The 8,112-nt window shown below is 40.6% G+C and overlaps 1 pseudogene; it reads left to right on the top strand.

Annotated features, from left to right (window-relative positions):
• Positions 1-4,845: 4,845 nt before the first annotated feature.
• On the top strand, positions 4,846-5,713 carry LOC129399938 (S-adenosylmethionine decarboxylase proenzyme-like; annotated as a pseudogene).
• Positions 5,714-8,112: the final 2,399 nt, after the last annotated feature.

Raw genomic sequence — 8,112 nt, 5'->3', positions numbered from 1 at the left:
CTCTAATAAATCGAATCAGAAATGAAAAGGGGGACATCATAACAGAAACCAGTGAGATTCAAAAGATCATTAGAGACTACTTTGAAGGTCTTTACGCCACAAAAAAGGAGAACCTAAAAGAAATGGATGGATTCCTTGATTCCTACAATCTCCCAACACTGAAGAAAGAAGATCTGGAATACCTGAATAGACCCATCAATGTTAAGGAAATTGAAACGGTAATCAAAAACCTCCCCAAAAACAAAAGCCCAGGCCCAGATGGTTTCACTGGCGAATTCTTCCAAACATTTAAAGAAGACCTATTGCCTGTTTTCCTCAAACTTTTCCAGGAAATTGAAAAAACAGGAACTCTCCCAAACAGTTTCTATGAAGCACATATCTCCCTAATACCAAAAGCAAACAAAGACACCACTAAGAAAGAAAATTACAGACCAATTTCCCTGATGAACACCGATGCGAAGATCCTCAACAAAATACTAGCAAATAGGATCCAACAACTCATCAAAAAGATCATACATCACGACCAAGTGGGATTCATCCCAGGGATGCAAGGATGGTTTAACATTCGGAAATCAATCAACATAATCCAGCATATCAACAAAAGTAAAGACAAAAACCATATGATCATATCAATAGATGCAGAGAAAGCATTTGACAAGATCCAACATCCTTTCATGATGAAAACCCTCGCCAAAATGGGGTTTGGAGGAACTTTCCTCAAGATAGTCGAAGCCATCTATCACAAGCCTACGGCAAGCATTATCCTCAACGGGGAAAAACTAAGGGCCTTTCCTCTGAGATCGGGCACAAGACAAGGATGCCCACTCTCACCACTCCTCTTCAATATAGTACTGGAAGTACTTGCGATAGCTATTAGACAAGAAAAAGAGATTAAGGGCATCCAGATAGGAAGGGAAGAAATCAAACTCTCACTATTTGCAGACGACATGATACTATATCTAGAGAAGCCTAAAACCTCTACTAAGAAACTCTTAGAAACAATAGACTTATACAGTAAAGTTGCAGGCTACAAAATCAATACCCAAAAATCCATGGCCTTCATATATGCAAACAATGAGGCAGAGGAAAGGGACGTGAAAAAAGCAATCCCATTCACAATCGTGCCCCAGAAAATCAAGTACCTCGGAATCAGCTTAACCAAGGAAGTAAAAGACCTTTACAAAGAAAACTACAAAACGCTACTCCATGAAATCAAAGAGGACATGAGGAAATGGAAACATATACCCTGCTCGTGGATAGGGAGAATCAATGTTGTCAAAATGGCAATACTCCCTAAAGCATTATACAGATTCAATGCGATCCCTATAAGTATACCCATGACATTCTTCAAAGAAATGGATCAAGCAATCCTAAAATTCATATGGAATAACAAACGTCCAAGGATAGCTAAAACAATTCTTGGGAAAAAGACAATGGGAGGCATCACCCTCCCCAACCTCAATCTTTACTACAAAGCAGTAACAATTAAAACAGCATGGTACTGGAACAAAGGCAGAGCTGTAGACCAATGGAATAGGGTGGAATTTCCCTACACACAACCCCAAATGTATGATCATCTAATCTTTGATAAGGGAGCAAGAGATGTGAAGTGGAGCAAGGAAAGCCTCTTTAACAAATGGTGCTGGCACAACTGGACAACCACATGCAAAAAAATGGGTTTAGACCTTGACCTGACACCATGCACAAAAGTCAGATCAAAATGGATTAAAGACCTCAACATTAGACCACAAACCATAAGGTACATTGAAGACAAGGTCGGCAAAACCCTCCACGATATTGAAGATAAAGGTATCTTCAAAGGTGACACGGAACTAAGCAATCTAGTAAAAACAGAGATCAACAAATGGGACTACATTAAACTAAAAAGCTTCTGCACCGCAAGAGATACAGTGACCAGAATACAAAGACTATCCACAGAATGGGAAAGGATATTTACACAATACCCATCAGATAAGGGGTTGATATCAATGGTATATAAAGCACTGGTTGAACTCTACAAGAAGAAAACATCCAACCCCATCAAAATATGGGGCGAAGAAATGAACAGAAACTTTACCAAGGAAGAAATACGAATGGCCAAAAGGCACATGAAAAAGTGCTCTGCATCACTAATCATCAGAGAGATGCAGATCAAAACAACCATGAGATACCACCTCACACCACAGAGACTGGCACACATCCAAAAGAACAAAAGCAACCGGTGTTGGAGAGGATGTGGGGAGAAAGGGACCCTTCTACACTGCTGGTGGGAATGCCGGCTAGTTCAGCCCTTTTGGAAAACAGTATGGACGATTCTCAGAAAACTAGAGGTTGAGCTCCCATTTGACCCAGCAATACCACTGCTGGGAATATATCCCAGAGAGGCAAAAAAGTACAATCGAAACAACATCTGCACATGTATGTTCATCGCAGCACTGTTTACAATAGCCAGAATCTGGAAAAAACCCGAATGCCCCAAAACGGATGACTGGTTGAGGAAACTTTGGTACATCTATACAATGGAATACTATGCAGCTGTTAGAAAAAAGGAAGTCAAGGATTTTGTAGTTAAGTGGATGGGCATGAAAAGTTTCATGCTGAGTGAAATGAGTCAGAAAGAGAGAGACAGACATAGAAAGACTGCACTCATCTATGGTATATAGAATATCAGAGTGGGAGACTAATACCCAAGAACTGTAGAAATAAGTACCAGGAGGTTGACCCCATGGCTTCGCGGCTGGCCTCACGTTCTGGGGAAAGGGCAACTCAGAGAAGCGATCACCAACTACATTGTAGTTGAAGGCCATGTGGGGGAAGGGAGTTGCGGGCTGAATGAGGGCTAGAGACTGAGCACAGCGGCCACTCAACACCTTTATTGCAAACCACAAGAGCTAATTAGAGAGAGAGAACAGAAGGGAATGCCCTGCCACAGTGGCAGGGTGGGGTGGGGGGGAGATGGGATTGGGGAGGGTGGGAGGGACGCCGGGTTTACGGGTGGTGGAGAATGGGCACTGGTGAAGGGATGGGTTCCCGAACTTTGTATGAGGGAAGTATAAGCACAAAAGTGTATAAATCTGTAACTGTACCCTCACGGTGATTCTCTAATTAAAAATAAATAAATTATAAAAAAAATTAAAAAATAAAAATAAAAATAAAAACAGAGTTATCAGAAGATTAATCAATCCCACTGTAGGATATGTATTCAATGAAAACAAAATCACTATCTTGAAAAGATAGCTCACTAATATATTCAGACAGCATTTTTCACTACATCTAAGAGACAGAAACAGTATAAAAGGGAATATATTGATAAAAAAATAAAGAAAATTGCTATATGATTTTAACCTATGTTAATAAGGAAAATAAAAACTTTAATTCAAAAAAAAATAAAAGAAATGTTGGTTAAAGAGTACAATTTCCACTGATAAGATGAGGAAGTCTTAGGGGACTCCTATAAGCATTTTCACTAAAATGTCAGGCACGTGGGAGGATATGGAGATAGGGGAGCCCTTGACAATGAATTCCAAAAAATCAAAAATTAAAAATGTGATCTGGGGTTGGTGAGACAGTATAGTGGTTAAGTACTTGCCTTGCATCTTGCACCCTCTATGGTCCCCTGAGCATTGCCAGGAGTGATTCATGTGTACAGAGCCAGGAGTAAGCCCTGAGTACTGCCAGCTGTAGCCCAAAACCCAAAACAAACCCCCCCCCCCAAAAAAGGAATTCCTATTTTTCTATTACCCGTTCTTAGACTGGTCCCAGCTCAAACCCAAAGGCCAGAACTCATCAAGACCTACCAAGGTAATTTTCATCAGGAATAAAAGGTCCTGGTTAGACTGAAAGATAAAAACCTGAATTCAAAATTCCTTTTCTTTTCAAAATGCCCTAGCAATAGATCCTTCTTATCTCACAGAAAGGGCCCAGTATTCTGGGAAAGGCCTATTCAACCAGGTTTGAAAAAAAAAAATCTCTACACACTCTCTCTGGCATCACCAATACCAATCTTCTCTGGGTGTGTGACTTCTTCCCTTACTTTGGTGCATTCCAATCTGAGGTCACCTACATTCCAATTAAGGGTGCATAATTTCTTTCTTTAAAGGCTATCCCTTTTTTCTAGAGAAACTTGCATTCTTTCTGAGCTCATTTTTTTTCTTATCTTCTCTCTCTTCCCTCTCTATTCCCTAAACAAAACTATTTTACTTCACAATCTGTCTCCTCCATAAATTCTTTTCTACAACATAAAGAAGCCCAAGGTTTAAACTGATTTCTTTTACAGTGCTAATTACCGACTGACAACACTATTTATAATAGTCATAAAATATTTTGCATTATATTCTTAAAATCTTAAAAGTTCTCCACACACATACAAACTACAAGAGGCAAGTGACTATAACCATATTTTGGTCATTATTTTGGAATGCAGGATGATCAAATCATACTTAAACACCTTAAGTGTACACAATATTAAATGTCAATTATCAGGGGTATGGTGCCGCCAGCAGGTCAAACCTGTACCTGCGGGGCTAGTGCATCAGCAGCCTGATGGTTCCTTCAGACTTCCTGATAGCCAAAATTTCCACTGTGCCTTTGGCTGAACCCTAACAACTTGGGGCTATCTTTACCAAGAAACTAAACAGCCAATAGTTAGGTATGTGGGAGCCACACCCGCAAACCACCTCTGGCTCAGCTATATAAGATCATTTATTGACCTTATTTCAGAGACCGATAAATCTCAAAAGGGACCAAAAACCACAGTTAGGGCTTCCACAGTATGGCCGGCGACATTAACTGTTGAAACTTGCTAGGGACTACACTGGGTTTGACTCAATTCAAAGCTTCTATTATTCTCGTAAGAATTTCATGAAGCCTTCTCACCAAGCGTACCAACACTAGAATTTCCAGGAAGAAATAGTGTTTCTTAATGCAATTTTCCCAAACAGAGCAGCATATTGTATGGGACGCATGAATTCTGACTGTTGGTATTTGTTACTTTGGATTTCCCAGAGAGTCTGGTAATCAGTCAGCCGGATCAAACCCTGGAAATCCTGATGAGTGAGCTTGACCCAGCAGTTATGGACCAGTTCTACATGAAAGATGGTGTTATTACAAAGGATGTCACTCGTGAGAGTGGAATTTGTCACCTGATACCCGGTTCTGTCATTAATGCCACATGTTCAATCTTTGCGGGTATTCAGTGAATAGAATTAAATCAGATGAAACTTTTTTTTCATTTTTGGGTCACACCCGGCGTTGCACAGGGGTTACTTCTGGCTCTGCACTCAGGAATTACTCCTGGCGGTGCTCAGGGGACCATATGGGATGCTGGGAATCGAACCCTGGTCGGCCGCGTGCAATGCAAACGCCCTACCCGCTGTCCTATCACTCCAGCCCCCAAGAAATCAGATGGAACTTATTAGACTATTCGCATCACTCCAGAACCAAAATATTCAGAATATTCTTATGTTAGCTTTGAACCAAACTTAAGTCAGACCTCCTATGATGACCTGATTAGGAAAGTGGTGGAAGTCTTCAAACCAGGAAAATTTGTGACCACCCTGTTGGTAAATCAGAGTTCTAAACATCATGCAATGCCTTCTTTGCCCCAGATGATTGAAGGTTTTAAACATCTTGATTTCCAGAGTGCTATGTTTAATGATTACAATTTTGTTTTTTTAACAGTTTGGCTAAAAAACAGCAACAACAGCAGAGTTGATTAAGAAAAATGAAGAAAAAACGCAAAAAGAGAACACACATCGAAGGTAGTAGCTGCTTTTTAGATATTGATAACGGGGGCCATGGTTTCCATAACCACCACATCATAGTTGCAGAAAGCCCTAGATGTAAAGATAGTGTAATCATTTTGAATTGTATGCATTATTATATCAAGGAGTTAGATATCTTGCATGAATGCTCTCTTCTATGTTTAGGTATCCTACACCACTCTTGCTGTGAAACTGAAGTGCATGTAGAAAACAACTTTTACTATATAAACCATTATAACATTCGTGAATATAATTCAATTTGGTTTACGAACAGCGTAATATTTCTCCAGGTATCTATCATCCAAAATCTCCCACAACAAGGCTTTCGGCCTCATTAGGTGTTGGCCTCAGCCTAACTGTCTGGGACTGTTCTATTAAATTGCTGCCAGGGTTTTTACATCCCGTTACCACCACTTTCCAAAACATATTCTCTATTAATATTATTGAAATCAATTTCTACTTCATACAGATGTTTTTGCCATAGAAATTAAAATTTTTTTCCATGAGTCAAGTCCCCTCAATGGAAAACAAATTATCTAATGCTTCCTTTTCAGCAGGTCTGACTTTAGGGGAGAGACTCTCCAAACAATAATAGTGAGTTTTGTTGAAATATTGTATGCAATCAAAGTGAAAGTAAAGTGAAATTTATTAGTTACACAGGCGGGGGGGGACTAAGGGTGGGGGGGCTAGGGGCTTGGGGGGGTTAGGGGTGTGGGGGGGCGGGGTGGAGCTATACTGGGATTCTTGGTGGTGGAATATGAGCACTGGTGAAGGGATGGGTATTCGAGCATTGTATAACTGAGATTTAAACCTGAAAACTTTGTAACTTTCCACATGGTGACTCAATAAAAAATTTAAAAAAAAAAAAGAAAATTGATTCCCGCCACCGAGATGTGATCCCGGGGGCCGCACGTATGTGTGGCCTCTCCTAAGCTGCACGAGCGTGAATCCAGACCCAGCAAAACCTCTTTCAGCATGGGCAACTCCTCGCAGAATGTCTCCAGCCTGAGAACTAAGCTGCGGCCCCGTGCCCGCCCAGGAAGGGAAAGGTATTTCTCTCTCTTCTCTCTCTCTCTCTCTCTCTCTCTCTCTCTTTCTCTGTCTCTCTGTCTGTCTGTCTGTCTGTCTGTCTGTCTGTCTGTCTGTCTGTCTGTCTCTCTCTCTCTCTCTCTCTCTCTCTCTCTCTCTCTCTCTCTCTCTCTCTCTCTCTCTCTCTCTCCTCTTTCTCTCCAGGGATGAAGGGCGTGGTGTCCGCCATATTATGACAACCACAGATGGGGTTTTCAAGCTTGCAATGATCCAATATCTGGAAGAAATCTCCCTGGACTTAGTTGTTAAAGTAAAGAAATCCAAAACCGTGTGGCTGCTACCGTGGCCGTGCGATCTCATTTTTCTTCACAACAGGTCTGACTCTAGTGGGTTACTCCTAACAATAATAGTGAGGTTTGTGTTGAAATATTCAGAAAGTAAACAGAAAGTAAAGTGAAACTTATCAGTTACAAGGCGGGGGGTGGGTGGGGGCGGGATGGGAGGTGTACTGTGTGGGTTGTTTTTTTTTTTTTTTGGTAGTGGTATATGGGCACTGGTGAAGGGATGGTTGTTTCAGCATTGAATATCTGAGACTTAACCCTGAAAGCATTGTAATCTTCCACATAGTGATTAATAAAATAAAATTTTTATTTAAAAAAATGTAAGTTTTTTGTGGATAGGGAGAATCAATGTTGTCAAAATGGCAATACTTTCTAAAGCATTATACAGATTCAACGCGATCCCTATAAGTATACCCATGACATTCTTCAAAGAAATGGATCAAGCAATCCTAAAATTCATATGGAATAACAAACGTCCAAGGATAGCTAAAACAATTCTTGGGAAAAAGACAATGGGAGGCATCACCCTCCCCAACCTCAAACTTTACTACAAAGCAGTAACAATTAAAACAGCATGGTACTGGAACAAAGGCAGAGCTGTAGACCAATGGAATAGGGTGGAATATCCCTACACACAACCCCAAATGTATGATCATCTAATCTTTGATAAGGGAGCAGGAGATGTGAAGTGGAGCAAGGAAAGCCTCTTTAACAAATGGTGCTGGCACAACTGGACAACCACATGCAAAAAAATGGGTTTAGACCTTGACCTGACACCATGCACAAAAGTCAGATCAAAATGGATCAAAGACCTCAACATTAGACCACAAACCATAAGGTACATTGAAGACAAGGTCGGCAAAACCCTCCACGATATTGAAGATAAAGGTATCTTCAAAGGTGACACGGAACTAAGCAATCTAGTAAAAACAGAGATCAACAAATGGGACTACATTAAACTAAAAAGCTTCTGCACCGCA

The sequence above is a fragment of the Sorex araneus genome, chromosome 1 (assembly GCF_027595985.1).
Source record: "Sorex araneus isolate mSorAra2 chromosome 1, mSorAra2.pri, whole genome shotgun sequence".
Taxonomy (NCBI): Eukaryota; Metazoa; Chordata; class Mammalia; order Eulipotyphla; family Soricidae; genus Sorex; species Sorex araneus.
The sequence above is the reverse complement of the archived record's forward strand: the minus strand, read 5'-3'. Positions and strand labels throughout refer to the sequence as shown.